Source organism: Neovison vison, chromosome 1 (genome assembly GCF_020171115.1).
Source record: "Neovison vison isolate M4711 chromosome 1, ASM_NN_V1, whole genome shotgun sequence".
Lineage (NCBI taxonomy): Eukaryota > Metazoa > Chordata > Mammalia > Carnivora > Mustelidae > Neogale > Neogale vison.
In genome coordinates, this window is record NC_058091.1 from 58489648 (window position 1) to 58508007 (window position 18360).

Below are 18360 nucleotides of genomic sequence, written 5' to 3' on the forward strand. Positions count from 1 at the left end.
GGTGGCTCAGTGGGTTAAGCCGCTGCCTTCGGCTCAGGTTATGATCTCAGGGTCCTGGGATCGAGTCCCGCATCGGGCTCTCTGCTCAGCAGGGAGCCTGCTTCCTCCTCTCTCTCTGCCTGCCTCTCTGCCTACTTGTGATCTCTCTCTGTCAAATAAATAAATAAAATCTTTAAAAAAAAAAGAAAGAAAGAAAAGAAAAACAAACAAACAAGGGATATTCAACAACTATTCGCATAAACAGTGCATTTGCTAATATACCACCAACAATTTATTACCCATCTCACCCATATTTGGGGGTTTAAATAATTTTTGTTTCAATTTCTTTATTGTAAAATCCCTTTTTTTAGTACAAAAGCAACACATGCTCTTTTTTATTTTTATTTATTTAAAAGATTTTATTTATTTGTCAGAGAGAGAGAGCACAAGGAGGGGGAGCAGCAGCCAGAGGGAGGAGCAGACTCTCTCTCCTGAGCAGGGAGCCCAATGCGGGGCTGGATCCCAGGACTCTGGGATCCTGACCTGAGCCAAACGCAGACACTTAAGCGACTGAGACACGCAAGTGTCCCAACGCATGCTCTTTTTTAAAGAAGGAGGAGGAGGAAGAGGAATCAAATGATACAGAATTTTTCTATATAGAGAGTAAAACCTTCACATCCTCTAATACTACTATTTATAATAACTATATAAAACAATCAATCCAGACTCTTTTCTATCTTATAAGGTTGTGAATCCTTAAGAGATCACAGTCAGAACTGATCCTGACTTTCTGAAATATGGAATTGTTCCAAGTAAACCACAGGAGTTGTCGGGGGTTTCTTCCAGCCAGAGGCCTGACAGAGAACTCCTCAGGGAGGCAGGCCTGGAGGGCATATCCCACTGTACTTTCTACCATGAACATTTTTATGCAGGTGAATTCAGGAACAATGAAAACATTGTAAAAGGGAAGGAAGTTCTAAAAAGGAAGAGAATCCTTCACTTCTGCTTTCATATTTAAGAATCTCAAAATGGTGACCCCAATTCCACATATCCCAGAGATGGCAGAAGAGTTTTAAGATGCTACGTCCGTCTGAGGACTGCTATCTTCAAGATTCAGTGTTTATAAAATCAGTGACCAGGTTTTCTTTGGGGAGCAGATTAACAATTTTAGTTCAGGAAACATCCACTGAGGAGCTCCCTCGTACAGGTCTCACGAAGGTAAGCCCTATTCCCCACTCCACTAGTAAAGTCTTCTTGTTAGTAGTGGTGGGCTCTGTTTTGCTTTCCAGTTACATACAGGACCACGGAGGGAAGAAACCTTGCCCCTCAGCTAGCTGACGTGAGTCCTGAAAGCAAACGTGGTATAGGAGAGAGGGCGCTCAGCTAGCCGCCAGACCACTTATCCCTACTTCCATCTCCAGCTGTATAAAGTTGAGCGAAAGTTCTCAGGACTTGGAATGGCGGGTTCCTCACCTGTAAAATGGTAATGACACCACCTACCTCATAAGGGTCTTTTTAGGGGAAGGTGGGGATGGAGATCATTAAATGATATAAGTAATGCATGTAAAAGCACTCCATGTATCTTACAGTATTTTACAAACATGGTATTAGGAGTTATTTGGTACATCATCATCCATAATCAGTTCACTAAGTAATTTATTCAAAATACTACAAGGACTACCACTTAAGAAACATGTATAGACCATATGATCTAAAATGGTCCTCTAACACCACCCAACTATTCTTTTTTTTTTTTTTAAAAGATTTTATTTATTTATTTGACAGAGAGAAATCACAAGTAGACAGAGAGGCAGGCAGAGAGAGAGAGGGAAGCAGGCTCTCCGCTGAGCAGAGAGCCCAATGCGGGACTCGATCCCAGGACCCTGAGATCACGACCCGAGCCGAAGGCAGCGGCTTAACCCACTGAGCCACCCAGGCGCCCGACTATTCTATTACCAGTTTCTACGTTATTAAATTACTCAGGGGACAGAATATTAATGCCCTATAGTCACTCTGAAGCACAACAAAGTATGGGTTGGATGTTTTTTATTTACTGTACGAAGCAGGGCCAAGGAAAAAAACTCTTCTATAATGAAAACTTCTTTTTCAAAGTGAGTATCTCTGATTATTACTGTCAAAAAAGACAACAGCTCCTTGTAAAATAAAAGTAACAAACTTAAAAGCAGGAGCTGACCAATTTTCTTACACATTTACCCCAATATAAACCGTCCCACGTAGCAGTTGTGCCGTTTAGTGCTATGTAGAATCAACACCTTCAGGTGTTGAAAAGTAGTCTTATAAATGTTTCAATATTAACAGAATTTACAATTTCCCTTATGTGGGTGCTTCTATTTTGTATAAAAGGGAAGTTGCATCTTTATAGTAGTATTGGTAACATTCATAATTGGAATCAATAGATAAATTCCTATCTGTCAGTCACCTGGGAGGCTCCATTGGTTAAGCATCTGCCTTCAGCTCAGGTCATGATCCCAGGGTCCTGGGATGGAGCCCTGCATCAGGCTTCCTGCTCAGCAGGGAGTCCACTTCTCCCTCTCCCTGCTACTCCCCTTGCTTGTGCTCTCTCTCTCTCTCTCTCACCTGCTCTCTCTCAGATAAATAAATAAAATCTTTTTAAAAATTCCAACCTGTCCAAAGTTGCAGAAAAGTCTCCAGCTAAAGAATAATTTTATCTATCCCCCCATGTACAGACTGTCAACACCCTGTAGATTAATTCCAACAACCATAAAATGCATATAATTTTAAATACCATAACTCTCTATTGAGCATTTATTAGATTTTGGCATTATATTAAAATATCTCAATTTTATTAGCTAGAATATATATGACAGCATATAAATTATGGCATGTTAGGTTTATTTTATTTTTATAAACTAAGTTGGGCACCCTGTTAACTAACTTTTAAGTAACATTCATAAAATGTTAAAAATTTTAACATTTAAAATTTAAATTTAAAATTTGTTAAAAATGTTAAAAAAAACAGCAAAAAATTGCTGTTCCTGTGCACATCCATCAGGACACATGTGTTTGTGTTGGCTGCTATGAGAAAGACTTATGTGTTTATTCAACAGATATTTAGTGAGTACCTACCATATACCAGGCAATATAAGAGGATAAGACTAGCTCAATGAGCAAAAAGATGTGGTCTCAGTTCTTTCAAAGTATTTTTTAAATAAGTAACAACAGCAACAACAACAAAAAGCTTATAGAAAGCACTTTTAAAGAAAAAAATGAAAATTCAGAAATGTGAAATAGGTTTCTGACATATTTAAATTACAGACAGAGCTGAAACCAAAACCAACATATGCAACTTCCTGATTTTCGACACTCTTAAAGACAGAACTATGAAGATAATGAGGGAGATACATCTTCAGTTTTCTGTGCAATGCCCAAAAGTTTCTTAGTTTCAATAACTTGTATCAACTATGACACAAAGATATAATAGTTTAGTATTTAAAAGAGGAACCAAAGTCTAATAAACCTGTGTTGAACTCTCAGCTCTGAGCAAACTGGAAAACACTTACCAACCTCAAGGGTGCTCAGTAAGGTGCCTGACCCACAGGGCGTGAATCTTCAACAAATGCATACTTAATGGTTTTACTCCTCATGGTAAACATACACACTTTCCATGAACATCAACAGAAAATTTGTAGATGATAGTGGAGTTGTTTGGTTTTTACTTACTCTCCTCCCTCTATCTTGGCCTAAAGAAACTCCACTATGGCCTTTTATCCTGCCCTCCTTTTATTTTTTTTAATTTTTTAAAAAAGATTTTATTTATTTATTTGAGAGAGAGACAGTGAGAGAGAGCATGAGCAAGGAGAAGGTCAGAGGGAGAAGCAGACTCCCTGTGGAGCCGGGAGCCCAATGCAGGACTCGATCCAAGGACTACTCCGGGATCATGACCCAAGCTGAAGGCAGTCGTCCAACCAACTGAGCCACCCAGGCGTCCCTATCCTGCCCTCCTTTTAGACATGCCCTTCAATCAGAGATGACCCTCCCCCTTCCCCATCCCTCAGGCAAATTCAAACTTGTCTAATTAAACATCCCAGTCCTATGTTCCTGTCTCTACTTTTTAAGGCAATAATAGTTATTTTGATGAAAAATCTGTTCTTATGTGGTACCTTAATTTACCACTCATTCTAGAAAACACATTTGTATTTTTAAAGATAACCTCTATATTCTGGATGAAATGGTAAATTAAACAGTATTCCTGCTCCCTTCCAAAATCCTACTAAAAGAACTTTCTCAAAGGCATACACCAGTAGGGGGAAAGAGCAGAGAGAAGAGAGCAACAATAAAATTCTGGAAGTTGTAAAGCAAGTGGATGAGGGATAATTAACCTAGCAGATATTTTAAAAGTTGAATCCTAAGGTAACAGTGGAGAAGCCCAAGAAACAACCATGAGATAAATACCTGGGAATCAGAATTAAAGGCTGAGGACCTATGAAAAAGGAGGTGATGACGAAGTAACAACTGAGTTGGGTTAAGTCTTTTTAAGAAGGGGAAGGTTCCCTCATCCCATCTTGGCAGGAGAGTACAGGCTAGACTCTGAATCTATACCAGGGGAAAGTACTCATCTGAAGAGAGGAGAAGGAGGAGAATTTTTTTTTAAAATATGAAATGTGGTCCTCCAAGCCCTCTTCCTGCACCTACTGTGAAGCACAGTAGGGGCTCCGGAGACCTGTATTCTTCAGGCAGAAGAATGAGAGATCTTTTCCATAAAGTGCAAAGGAAGAAATAAAAAGGTTTAAAATAATAAGCAGAATTGGGGTGCCTGGGTGCTTCCATGGATTAAGCATCTGCCGTCCACTCAGGTCATAATCTCAGGGTCCAGAGATCCAGTCATATGGGGATCCCTGCTCAGCAGGGATTCTGCTTCTCCTTCTGCCTCTGTCCCTCCCCCAGCTTGTCCTCTCTCTCTGTCTTCTCTCTCTCTCAAATAAATAAATAAAATCTTTTAAAAAATAGTAATAATAAAGAGAAGATGAAGAATTTGGAGGTCCAGTACTTTAAATTCAAATTCTGAATAACACGAATTTCAGAGAGAAGACATCACACGGTGGTGAGGGGTGGGTACAGAATCAGACCACCTACAAAGCATCAAGGGTCAAGACACTTTGGACTTCTAAATGACACTAATGGAAACTAAAATAATAATAATAATAATAATGGAACAATACCTTTAAACTTTTGAGGAAAATATATATTTTTTAAAGATTTTTTATTTATTTATTTGACAGAGACAGATCACAAGTAGGCAGAGAGGCAGGCAGAGAGAGAGAGGAGGAAGCAGGCTCGCTGCTGAGCAGAGAGCCCGATGCGGGACTCGATCCCAGGACCCTGAGATCATGACCTGAGCCGAAGGCAGCGGCTTAACCCACTGAGCCACCCAGGCACCCAAGGAAAATATATTTTCAATCCAGAGTTCTAAGCTCAGCAAAACCGTCAATCAAATATGAAGTAGAATAAAAACATGTTCGGATAGACAAATTCTCAAAAAAAAAAAAAAAGTTCCTATGTTCTTTCTTGGGAAGAGACTGGGGAATACATTTCAACAAAACATGGAAGTGAAGCAAAAAAGACACCGACTATAAAATCCTAGTCTGAAATCCAACAGAGGAGAGGCAGAGAGCAGTCCAGGACAACAGCCAAGGGAAACTCCAAGATGAGAGCTTGACTTGTTTGGAAAGACCAACTGTCTAGATTAGGTGAATAGTTTACATGAGAGATTTATTCAGAAAGATGAAACTCAGGAGCGCCTGGGTGACTCAGTGGGTTAAAGCCTCTGCCTTCGGCTCAGGTCATGATCTCAGGGTCCTGGGATGGAGCCCGGCATCGGGCTCTCTGCTCAGCAGGGAGCCTGCTTCCTCCTCTCTCTCTGCCTTCCTCTCTGCCTACTTGTGATCTCTGTCTGCCAAATAAATAAATAAATAAAATCTTAAAAAAAAAAAAAGAAAGAAAGAAAGATGAAACTCAGAATTACTGATAGGTCAAAATTTCTTGGGAGATTTAGACAATTTGGGATTGAATAGGTTGTAAGTGTAAATAAAACTAAACTAACAACCACGACAGCAACGAGCCAAGACAATTAACCTCCAGGAAAGCAAAAACAGATTAGGTAGTTATAAAAGAGTAATCCTGATATAAAACATGGCTCTCCTGTGATTAGCATGTTCATAATCCTAAGCATATAACTATTAAATACTGGTCTAACTCAAATTGGGATTCTGCTGTATTGGGACGATTGGATGAAGGAACAAGAGAGGTGCATGTCTCTGGCAGCGAGGGCTAAAATGAACTAAATCATCATCATCATCAACAGATAATGCCCAAAATGGAAAAATCAAAAAACAGTAATAGAAGCATGTTATTTAGAGATATAAACATCAAAAGAATTAGTAAACATAGTAAACAATAAAGAAAAGGTAGAGCAAACATATTTGCCTTAGGGGAGAGGGACATGAAACAGAAAGAGACTGATTTTTTTTTCCTTTTTCTTAAGATTGATTTATTTGACAGAGAGAGAGAGAGCACAAGCAGGGGGAGCAGCAGGCAGAGTGAGAGGGACAACACTGTCCACTGAGCAGGGAGCTGACATGGGGCTCAATCCCAGGACCTTGGGATCATGTCCCAAGCCGAAGACAGATGCTTAACTGACTGAGCCACCCAGGCGCCCCTGACCTTTTTTCATTAGACTTTCACTGTTCATTCGTTTTATAGAACTAGTTGACTCTTTAATTATGTAGCTATGTTTGATAAAACTTAAAACTAGAAAAAGAAAAGAAAGGAAAGCAAGGAAGGGAGAGAGAGTGGGGGCGGTGAGAGAGAGAAGCAAGCAGGAAAAAAGAACAAACTAGGCTTTCTGGAAATCCAAAATGCTAGCTAAAAGGGCAAGGTTGTAAATTTTGGCTGACGGTGACCAGGAGCTCTCCACCCTGCCTGCTTATTTCTCTCCTTCTCTCTCACATAACTATCTCTTTACAGAGTCCACTTTTGAATGGATACTTAGACACATTTATAAATGGAATCTAGAATTCTCACCCAAGTTCATTTTTTGACTGAACTAAACCCATAATTCCTGCTGAGGTTAAAAAAATTCTAAAAAAGAAAATGATCCTTAAATAAATCTCAAATAATAAATGATTAAAGTTTTTTTATAAATTGAAAAGGAATTAGCACTGGTGAAATGAGGAAAGCCCTAGCAGATATTACCACTTATCATAAAATGATAATTAAAAGCATAATAATCCTGCAAATGTAAAAATTAGATTAATGGACATGAACACAACATTAAGAAATAGACCAATTATGTATAAAAGCTAGTATCTGAAGAAAAAAGTAAAGTGAAGGAAACCATCAAAAAGTAAAGTGAAGGAAAAGAATTTTAAGCAACTAGGCTGGTATAATCAAGTAGCAAGAATTTATTCCTCTCTAATCCTTACAGGAGACTCTATAATATGCCTCAGGGACATCAAAGAACTAAAAATGCAAACTCAGTAACAGAAACACTAGTAGAAAGTAAAGTTGAACATCAGTACTCTGGGAAAATAACTTTCTGTGATACGTGAGGATATGGAAGAAATCTCAAAGAAAAAGATAACCAAATTTGACTAAATGAAATGCAGAATCTCTCTGCAACAAAAAAGAATACCAATTATTAAGGATTAAACAAGAGACTGGAAGAAAATGTTTTCACAAAACATAATAGACATTGTATAGGGACTCAATATTATGTACAGAGATGATCCCAACTGGTAAGAAAATAACATGACAATAAATTATTGAGCAAAACATGTAGAAAGGCATTTCACAGGGACAAAATATTCTTAATACAAATATGAAATCATCTACTATTTAGCAAATAAATACAAATTAAAAATAAGACATTAGTTCAGACTTACTGTCTTAGCCAAAAATGAGTGGGGAAATCAGGACATAATATTTATCTATGCTTTAGTTACTAGGACAAGATGGAAAGAATACAAAATGAAAACACATTTTCTGTACATGGAAGGGCACAGAGGGTACTAAGTAAGCTAAGAGAAATAAGTCAGACAAAGACAAATACTGAATGATTTCAAAACAAATGAAAAATAAAACAGATACAGACTCGTAATTACAGAGAGCAAACTGGTGGTGTCAGAGCAGTGGGAGGTGACAGAATAGGAGAAGTAGATGAAGGTGATTAAGAAGTACAAACTTCTTGTTATGAAATACATAAATCACGGAACGTAAAGTACAGCATAGGGAATATAGCCAATATTATTGTAACAATGTTGTCTGGTGACAAAGGGTAACAATACTTACGGTGGTGAGCATTTTGTAATGTATACATATGTCAAATCACTATATTGTACACCTAAAACTAATGTAATATTTATATACTATGTTTCAATTAAAAATAATTTTTAGGGAAGCCTGGGTTGCTCAGTTGGTTAGGCTTCTGCTTTCAGCTCAGGTCATGATCCCAAAGTCCTGGGATCAAGCCCCACATGGGCTCCCTGCTGAGCAGGGAGCCTGCTTTTCTCTCCCTGCCGCTCCCCCTGCTTATGCACAGTCTCTCACTCTCTCTCTCTGATAAGTAAATAAATAAGAAAATCTTTCAAAAAATTTAAAAAATAAAAATAAATCTTTAAAAATCCTTATTCTGGGATGCCTGGGTGGCTCAGTCGGTTAGGCTACTGCCTTTGGCTCAGGTCATGCTCCCACAATCCTGGGATAGAGTCCCACATTGGGCGCCTTGCTCAGCAGGGAGCCTGCTTCTCTCTCCGCTTCTGCCTACCACTCTGCCTGCTTATGCGCTCGCTCTCTCTCTCTCTCTCTAATAAATAAATAAATAAATATCCTTATTCTGTGTTCATGGTGTTATCGGTGGTGGGTACAGGTATGCCAATGTCAACAGAAAAGAGGAAGTATTTATAGCACTGAGCTTCAACAAAGGGCAATTAAAAACCTGACAAATTTTCCAATTAAACAAAACATACTAACTAACTGGGATTTTCCTCTTTCAGATAAGTTGACACTGCTGACATTTTGATTCTTTAGGGAACAAGTTCCATCTTCTAAAGAGTTTTCAAAAGGAGAAAATATTTAATCTTACCAACATAGCCTTTTAATAAGAAATCCCAATTTTTAATAAAAATATCAAAGTTAAACTAGTTTACAATTAACAACGTATTCAACCAGATTCACAGTGGCCTCATTTTTAACCTGCACTTCAGCAATAACTACACAAAATAGAAAGTAGAAGAACAAACGTCGAGAGCGATTCCCTAACCATTCATGCACTCCCTATATACAGTATTTATAGTAAAAGCAAGATAAAAAGTTAGAGCATAAATTGATTTGTACTTGAAATAAACCAAGGAACATGCCAAGGCATGAGAAGAAAGATATAAGAAAACATGGTAAATGGTCATCATAGGACATTACATGTCTGTTCACGGAAAGTCAAACTTCAAGCCCGAGTTATATTTTCACTTACAATATGCTTTTTATCCCCAAGATTTTATTTTTTATTTGAGAGAGAGCAAGCAGGAGGGGCAGAGGGAGAGGAAGAAGCAGACTCCCCACTAAGCAAAGAGCCCGTTGTGGGGCTCGATCCCAGGATCCTGGGATCATGACCTGAGCTGAAGGCAGACACTTAACCCACTGAGCCACCCAGGAGCCCCTGCATAAACTCTACGTTTAGTATCAATGTTATTCCAAGATGCTGGATGGTATGGACGTGTCTAAGTGGACTTAAGTGAGACCCAGAAGAGCATTCTGTTCCTCCATCTATGTCTAATAAGTGCTGCTCCCTGATGACTTAATCTCCCTTCCCTACCCTCTGCCAGGTGGATGGTATTTTTTGTAATTAAAGTAGACATTCACAGAATAAATACGCACATGTTAGCACTTGACATATTTGCTTTGTGATATCACGTTAAACAAGAAATATGTTCTCGGGGCACCTGGGTGGCTCAGTGCGTTAAAACCTCTGCCTTTGGCTCAGGTCATGATCCCAGGGTTCTGGGATCGAGCCCCGCATCAGGCTCTCTGCTTGGCAGGGAGCGTGCTTCCCCTCCTCTATCTCCCTTTCTCTCTGCCTAGCTGTGATCTCTGTCTGTCAAATAAACAAATAAAATCTTTAAAAAAAATAAAAAGAAATATGTTCTCAAAAGAGAACTAATTTGGTTACTTTCTCAACCCAGGGATCACCTCTTTACTCAGATACTATAGGTTATTTGCTTAACGTAATAGAGTATAATAGAAGAGCTGCAGGAGATTAACAGGTATAAAAATCCAGAGATCACAATTCCTGCCCTGGATGAAGTTTATAATTAATGGGGGGAAAAGAAACCGGTACAGAAATACTAAAAGTACAAGAACTGACCAGAAAAGGAGAACAAGGGCCTGGCATGAGCTGCAGGGTCATAAGTAGGCTCTGAACTTCAACACCATTGCTGCACCCTCTCTCACCAGGGCCAAGAATGTGAAGCGGGAAGATGAGGAGTGAGAACAGACACTGACCACTGAGCAAATGTGCTTCAAACTTGATCTGTAACAGAGCCCGGAAGCAAAGTTGTCAAGTACCTTCCAAGGGCATCATTCTCAAATTCTTAAAATTAACTTTTAAAAAATCGGGATATAAGCCCATGGTTTTCGGAGCTTTACATGTATTTTCTTTACTATATATAACATATTAAAATATTAATTAACTTCAAGGGGCACCTGGGTGGCTCAGTGGGTTAAGCCTCTGCCTTCAGCTCAGGTCGTGATCTCAAGGTCCTGGGATTGAGCCCAGCATAGGGCACTCTGCTCAGCAGTGAGCCTGCTTCCCCCTCTCTCTCTGCCTGCCTCTCTGCCTACTTGTAATCTCTGTCAAATAAATAAATAAAAATTTAAAATAAATAAATATTAAATAACTTAATATAAATTAAAATAAAATAAAATATTAATTAACTTCAAGCAGTGGCACATCTAATGAGATGCAGGGAGACTTCCTTCTCTGCTCCTTGCTATCTATTTTCCTCATTAAAGGAAGGAGGCATTTCTTGACCTCTTTTTGCCAACCCGTGTGTTCACATACTGCACACACACACACACACACACACGTGAAGGACTGGTCCACTTTAAACTAGACAGACCAAAAAATTTTCCTTTGTTACAAAGAGGCCCTTTCTCTTGGAACCAAAGCCAGCCTCATAGCTTCTATTTTTATACATTGCAGGAGAATGGGAAACTCTCTGACCTCAGACTGAGCTGGATGACTGGCTCTATGATCTCACACCTTCTGGCACTTCCTCTTTCTGATGCTTACTATAGTCTATTGTTAACTGTTTAATTGTCATCCTCTCTGCTTGCCCCTACGTTCCATAAGGGGCTGTACCTGTTGTGTTTGCCATGTACCCTGGAGCACCCAGCATAAAGCATAAAAATGTCCTAGGAGTTTATCACTCTTCTTTAGGTAACTAATACTTCCTGCAATGACCAGACTCAGAATTGGTAAGTTTCAAAGTGTCTTTCCTTTTGAAAAAAAATAACCCCTATTTCAATGAATAAGAAAATATATTTTCTTGTCATAGTTCTCTTTCTCATCCTATTGGATGGTCATTTGAAATTATAAGACTATGTCTCAAAGGTTCATCAGATATAAATTTCTTGGAACCTTCTTATTCTCCTAGAAAGATTACTGATTCCTATAAATGCACTGACTTCTCCCCACAACTATTCAAGGAATTTGGCATCTCTCACCCAGCTGGTAGAGGGCCACATCAGACTCATTTCTCTCTCTTTCCAGCAATCTGGGGCGGAAGCCAGCCAAAGAATTCAGGATAGTGTCTCAAGGCCACACCAGAGAATTTCTATGAAAGACAAGGGGTAAATGTAGCTCTATCAAACCTGCTGGGAATAAGGCTCATGTGTTCCTCTGTTGTCCCAGTTTTCATAACTTCTTGCTTGTTTAAAGAATCCCACTAGCCTTGGTCACCATCAAAAGCATAACAATCTAGGTCAATGGTTCTCAAATTATAGTATGGATAAAAATCTCCTGGAGAAAATTTTTTGAAAATAACAGTTCATGGGCTCCACTCTTAGAGATTCTGTTCCAATAGATATCAAATGTGGGCCTGGACTTTCTGGTTTTTTTGTTGGGTGTTTGGTTTGGGGGATCATTTTTAAAGACTCCAAGAAATTCTGATGATTATAATCTACAGGCTACATATTGAGAGTCACTGGACTGGTCTGGTCTTTTCAAAGGCACAGAAAGATGTGAGAGGGAAGAAGGGAGAAACGAGAGAGAAAACATAGGTTAATATCACAAAATTGTTTGCCATTCAACAATGGTAAAGTCCTGAATTACAGCAAAGGCCAGTATGCATTATACTTTGTTCTGCGTCTGGAGAGCCAAGGGCTTTTGTTAACTGTGGGTGTCAGAAGTGAGTTTTCTATGAGGCACCATCTCTCCACTCATCCCAGCCTTCAACATTGGGCTTCCTTTCTGCTCCTCATCTTCCTAGGATTAAAGCTACTTTGTCTTCTTGCTACCTGTGTCAGCTATTCTAAATCCTTAAGGGCCTTGGAAAAAATGCCAACTTTCTGGGCTCCACTCAGCAGAACAATAGTCTGGGTCAAAAGACACAAACAAGGCTGCAGCAGAGAATGCTCTCTTCCAATGTTTGCGGATGATGAGATATTCGGATCTTCCAATGGTTGTGGATGATGTGATATTCGGAAGCCCTTCAGGACCAAGGCCCTCACTTCCCCAGCTGCCAGAAATGTTGGCTCCTGAAGGCTCAGAGCTCCAGGAATTGCCTTTGACTGAAGGAATCTGCACCTCGTGCCTGGGTGTAGCCCATATCCAGTGAGTAGTCAATGCAGGGAATGCCAATGACCAGCTAGCTTGCATGCAGAGCAATTCTGAAGGGCCATTCCTACTCCAAAGTATACTGCTCTTGGGGTCCCAGTGTGCCTGTGCTGAAGTTTAATTTCTCCTTCTGCATAATCCTGATGCTCTCTCTCCCTGACAAGTGCTGCTCCCACAGCATTTCCCATAAACCTCCTGTCTGCAAACCTCACCGTCTATTTGCAAGGAATGTGACCGAAGATGCTGAACTTGCCTTTTTCAGTCAAGCACTGACAGCACAGTGTAGTGGACCTCTGTATCTGACCTCCTGGGTAATCGGGTGGTCGCTTAATTTCTCTGTGTCCTTCCTCAAGTATAAAATTCGAATACAGATGACAACAATAATACTTACCATTTCTGTTTTGCCAGGTTTTTATGGGAATTAAAAGAAAAAACATATATGAGAGTACTTTGAAACAAGTTAGCTAATAATACTATTATCTAACATCACCACATCCTGGTTTACCATGTAGTAATCAAGGAAGAGGGGAGGAAGATGGAGGATATCTACCAATATGATATGATATAGTTCATCTTACATACTGGGTGCTACTTTCTCAAATCAACATATTTGTTACTAATCAATACAGCTAGGCACAAAATTAAAAAAAAAAAAGAAAGAAAGAAAAAGAAATAAAACCAGGAGGTCTGGTGCGTATTACCACAATCCCGAAACTGAAACAGAAGACAGAACAATATTTGTTCACTGTTTCCATGTGAAGATAGCAACAGAGGAATTTCCACTCCTCTCTAAAGTCAGAATTCACATTTTTACACAATAAGTTATGCAATGAGTAATGGAATCTCTTTTACAACTTTGAACAGGGAAACAAGTACATAAAATAAGGAATACTTTTCCAGGCAACTAAGTATTTTCTGGATTACCTTGATACTGTATCCACTAAAAAGAAAAGAAAAAAAATACACAAATCAAGTTGAAAATGCTGAGTTAGTTCAAAAAGGGTAACTGGAAATTATCAATTCTAAAACTGTGCTTTTTATTAAAAACTACCAAATTACTGAGCCTTATCAAGAACTTCTATGAGTTACACAAAAATGTCCTGTATCCTCAGAAGGAGTGGCTAACAAACGGCTTAATCTAACAGATGGCTTTATTATCAGCAAAAGTCACAGAATGATTATAACTAGAAGGAAGCTGAAGGACCTATGAAATCTTCCAAGTTCAGTGATGCTCTGCTGTCAGAGAAACCACAGTTGAAATGAAGAGGCAAGACAAAGCCACATGAAATATTAGCCAAAATCCTTCTGTTTCTTATCAGAGCACTGAATGAATTACAGGCAGGCACACAGGATTTCAGACCAAAGGGTGATCATGTGGGCTGGATCATTTCAGAAGGCTTCATGTCTCCCATATAGTGGGAAGCTATGTTTCCCCATATAGTGTCTTCCCATATAGTGGGAAGCTATAAATACCATGATTTCCTGTTAAGCCTAAAGAAATCCTGAATGAAACATGTCCTTCATGTGTGGAGAAAGTATTTTAAAACTTCAAACTTAAGACAAGTTTGCCAATTCAGTTTGGGTAGAATATTAATTCAGAGCTTATAACCCTTAAATAGTTCAAAGAAGAGGTTTCTGTGAAAAAGATAATTAGGCCCTGCTTGCTAAACAAATATCAAAGTCTAAACCTAACTCATGAAATCATGAGAACAGTGAAGAGCTGAGGCCAGATTTTGGGGGGAAGTGGGAAGCTAGGCTTGTTTGCCAAAAATAATTTTATTGGGACCAAAGGAATCTACCTGGATACTAAAAATAGAAAACAGGCCCCAGCCCCTAGAAATCCGAGTCATTTTGCCTATTAAAATCAAGAGGACTGTTGGGGGTGGGGGTAGGAGGACACTACAGGCAGTGCAGTTTCACTTAGTAAGATTCTGGAAGTTAGAGGCAGGTAAGCACCTGCTTCAGGGTAAAACCAGACTAAAATGGGCCCCAGAAGGCAGATCACAAACCAGGAGTCTAAGATTTGGAGTTTTCCACCTGCCAGAATTTGTTAGCAATTCTTCTACCATTGGAACCTGCTCTGTCGATTAATATCCCCTGGCCAACATTTCTGTTTCCCCACATGAGGGATACTACAGATTTCAGCAGCAGATCACTGACTGCACTTAAGAAATGCAAAGCAGTAACAATCAGTGTTTGGGGAGAGTGGTAATCAAGGCAGCTCCAAAGACACATTTGTTGAAGTTTTGGAAATTCACAGCCAGAGTGAGTTTCCATAACTGTGTTTACAATTCCCAGAATAAATTCTCTGATTATTCTAGGCTTATTCCTCTTTTTTTTTTTTTTTTTTAAGTGCAAAATGGTGGTTTTATTAAAGCTTGCAGACAGGACCCTTGGGCAGAAAAAGCTGCTTTCCCCAGATTGTGAGAAAGAACTGATTAAATACTTTGGTGGGGGTGAAGGAGTAAAGATAAGGGGAGTTTCTAGGCTTATTCCTAGACCAACCAAATATATATTGGGATGAAGGTAGGGGGAACGATGCCATGCAGCACAATAGGGCCACTGAGGGCCCATATTACATATTGGACCATCCCTGGATGAGGAAGAATTGTTGATTTGAGACAGTGATTTGAGTTGACCACTGTGTCTGAGACTTTGTTCACTCATTCATTCACTTACTCATCCACTCGTGCATTCATTCATTCATTCTTAGAGATGCCATATCAAAGCAATGTGTTTCAGAACGTAAGCTCTGGAACCAAATGCATAAGATCAATTGCTAGCTCTATCAGTTACTAACATTACACTTTCTTCACCTGTCAAAAGCAGTCAGTTATAGGACCTAACTCACAGGAATACAATGAGAAGTAAAAGACTGAATTCACATAATGAGCCTAGAATAGTGCCTGGCCCTAATAAGCACGTTATACATTTTAGCTATTACTATTCATTCAAAAACTAATGAGCACTAATTATGTGCCAAGCATTGTATAAGGGCCCCATGGTCCCTTAGTACAAACCTATTATTCTACTTATGTTTCAATCCTAATCATTAACTAGGAATGTAGGAGTCATCCTATACTCCTTCCTCTCCCTCACTGCCTACCCCTAAAGATGTGATCAAGTTCTTCTCATTAGACATGTCAGCTCCTTCCCTCTTTTCCAGTCCTCACTATCACTGCCTGACTATAACCTTCTCTAATTTCTTTTCTCAAATATTATAGTAATCTCCTGTGTGTCTCCCTAAGGCTAGTATTGTACTCATCCAATCTATTCTCCACTTTGATTCTAAATTGTCTTTCCAAAAACACATATCTAACAAAATCACTCATCTGCTGAAGTCTTCTAAGGCACGAAGTCACAGGTCCAACATGGGACATGAGACTTGGTGATGTGGCCCAATCTGTCTCTCCAGCCCTCACCCTGTGCCCATACTAACCAGGATGACAGTACAGTACTGATCTTTCTGCTGAGTCAACTATCCCTCCATCTGCCTGGCAGCTCCCCTCTTACATTGAGGGTCATTATTTAATCAATAAATACTTCCTAATACCTGCCATGATGTAATGCCTGTACCAAGGTCAGGGAGTACAATGATGAAGAACATACTCGATCCTTTCTTTCTCATAGTAACTTTGAGGCCCTCGAGGGAGAAGTGAAATATGAAAACTGAAGTAGAGTTGTCTCAGACTTAGCATTCTTTCCCACACTAGTTGGAATACTAGTGGCATACCTTATGGAATTGTAGAAATTAAATATATTTTGACATCCAGTCCAAAAGTACCTCACCAGACTTTAATCTCAACTGTAAACTGTGACACAGTAGCTTTAGTCATCACTAAATGACTTGTACATTTGACTTGTACAGCTGTGATGTGTTAGGAAGAATTGATCTGACCGCTAAAAAACAATAACCAGAAAGTTGTTTCAATATGGTATTATAAACTTATAGGCCATTAACTAGCCTCTCTGTTTGGGTTTTTTTTTTTTTTAAGATTTTATTTATTTATTTGACAGACAGAGATCACAAGTAGGCAAAGAGGCAGGCAGAGAGAGAAGAAGGGAAGCAGGCTCCCTGCCTAGCAGAGAGCCCGATGCGGGGCTTGATTCCAGGGTCCTAGGATCATGACCTGAGCCAAAGGCAGAGGCTTTAACCCACCAAGGTTTAAGCCACCCAGGCACCCCACCTCTCTGTTTTTAAAAGGTAAGTAACTCTGAGTGTCTGCCATTGTCTGGGAGTAATAAGAAGCTGGGTTTGTTTGTTTGTTTAACATAGTTATTAAATAATATGAAATATGGTTAATTCAAACACTTTAAGAATCATGCCTTTCTAATTAATGCATTGCTAAATCACTCATTAAATGAAATGCTTACTGAATAAGCACAGCTTATTCATTATGCTGACACAGTTCATTCAAATCTGCAGAAACATATTGGGACGGAAGCTCTAGCATGGACCCAGATTTGTCAGAGCGCCCATCTCCTTCATGGGATTTTCCAACCTTCCACACTAATGTTTATGGCTCTTTTCAGCAACATCGTATCTTATTCATGACTATAACCAGAGCTTTCTGAAAAGTCTGGCACAGAGAAGGTGCTTGATAACTGTTTGCTGGGCTAACCTCAGCTCAACTCAGCTCCAAGAGAGATGCTGTCCCCTTCTCTACTGTGTCTTAAGACAGTGTACAGTCCTTTCTGAAGAGCCACTATCCAGCTGCATTGGAACCTATCAGCTTAAATATTTTAATATCTTCACTTCTAACAGGTATCCACCATCTTCAAATATTTTCATGTGGCACTAATTTCCTAAAGACAAATGTCCAAAATATTTGAATTCAGAGAGTGACATTCAATCCCTGTGTAAAATGATGTTTTTCTACCATACCATACCATGCCATACCAGTGAAAGTAATAACATATGGTTTTTACTTGCTTTTCTCTTGGGCCTCTGCAGCAAAGCACATGATTTGAATATTTATCTTACATCAGCCTAGTGACCCTAGCTGGTAGGCGGTACCATCAGTTGCTTTAGGAAACTGAAAACTTGAACTGTTACTTCCTATACCACCAGTCCCAGTTTAGCAGCGCAAGAACTTTACATCTTAGTCTTACTTTACACACACCCAGAGCAAACCTCACTTTTCAAAAGTTCATTAACAAAGCCTCACAATTAAACGAGCGGCGCTGTGAGTCATTTTTGGATACCCCTGTGGAAATAACAACTCCTCCCTCTGCTGAGAAACGCCTTCAACAAGTGCATGAGAACCACAGGAAGTAATACAGATCTCAGCTATTGTCAGAGAAGTCTAGAATTCCCTCAGAACCATGTGGTTCTTGAAGTTTCCTTGCCACTATTTCTTGTCTTCATTCTTCTAAAAAAAATAAAGTCTTTTTATGTCGGCTTGGAAGGAGCTATTTCAAGGCAATATCAATTTCTCTGTATTTTCTGGCTCCTGATTCCCATTGTTAAGTTCAAGTTCAGAAGTACCCATTCCGGTGTTTTTGAGAAAGTG

General features: G+C 39.4%; 1 protein-coding gene across 4 annotated transcripts in view; it reads right to left on the minus strand.

Annotated features, from left to right (window-relative positions):
• STX11 (syntaxin 11) overlaps positions 1-18360 on the minus strand; it is a 55056-nt gene that overhangs the window by 18557 nt on the left and 18139 nt on the right. The window lies entirely within an intron of this gene.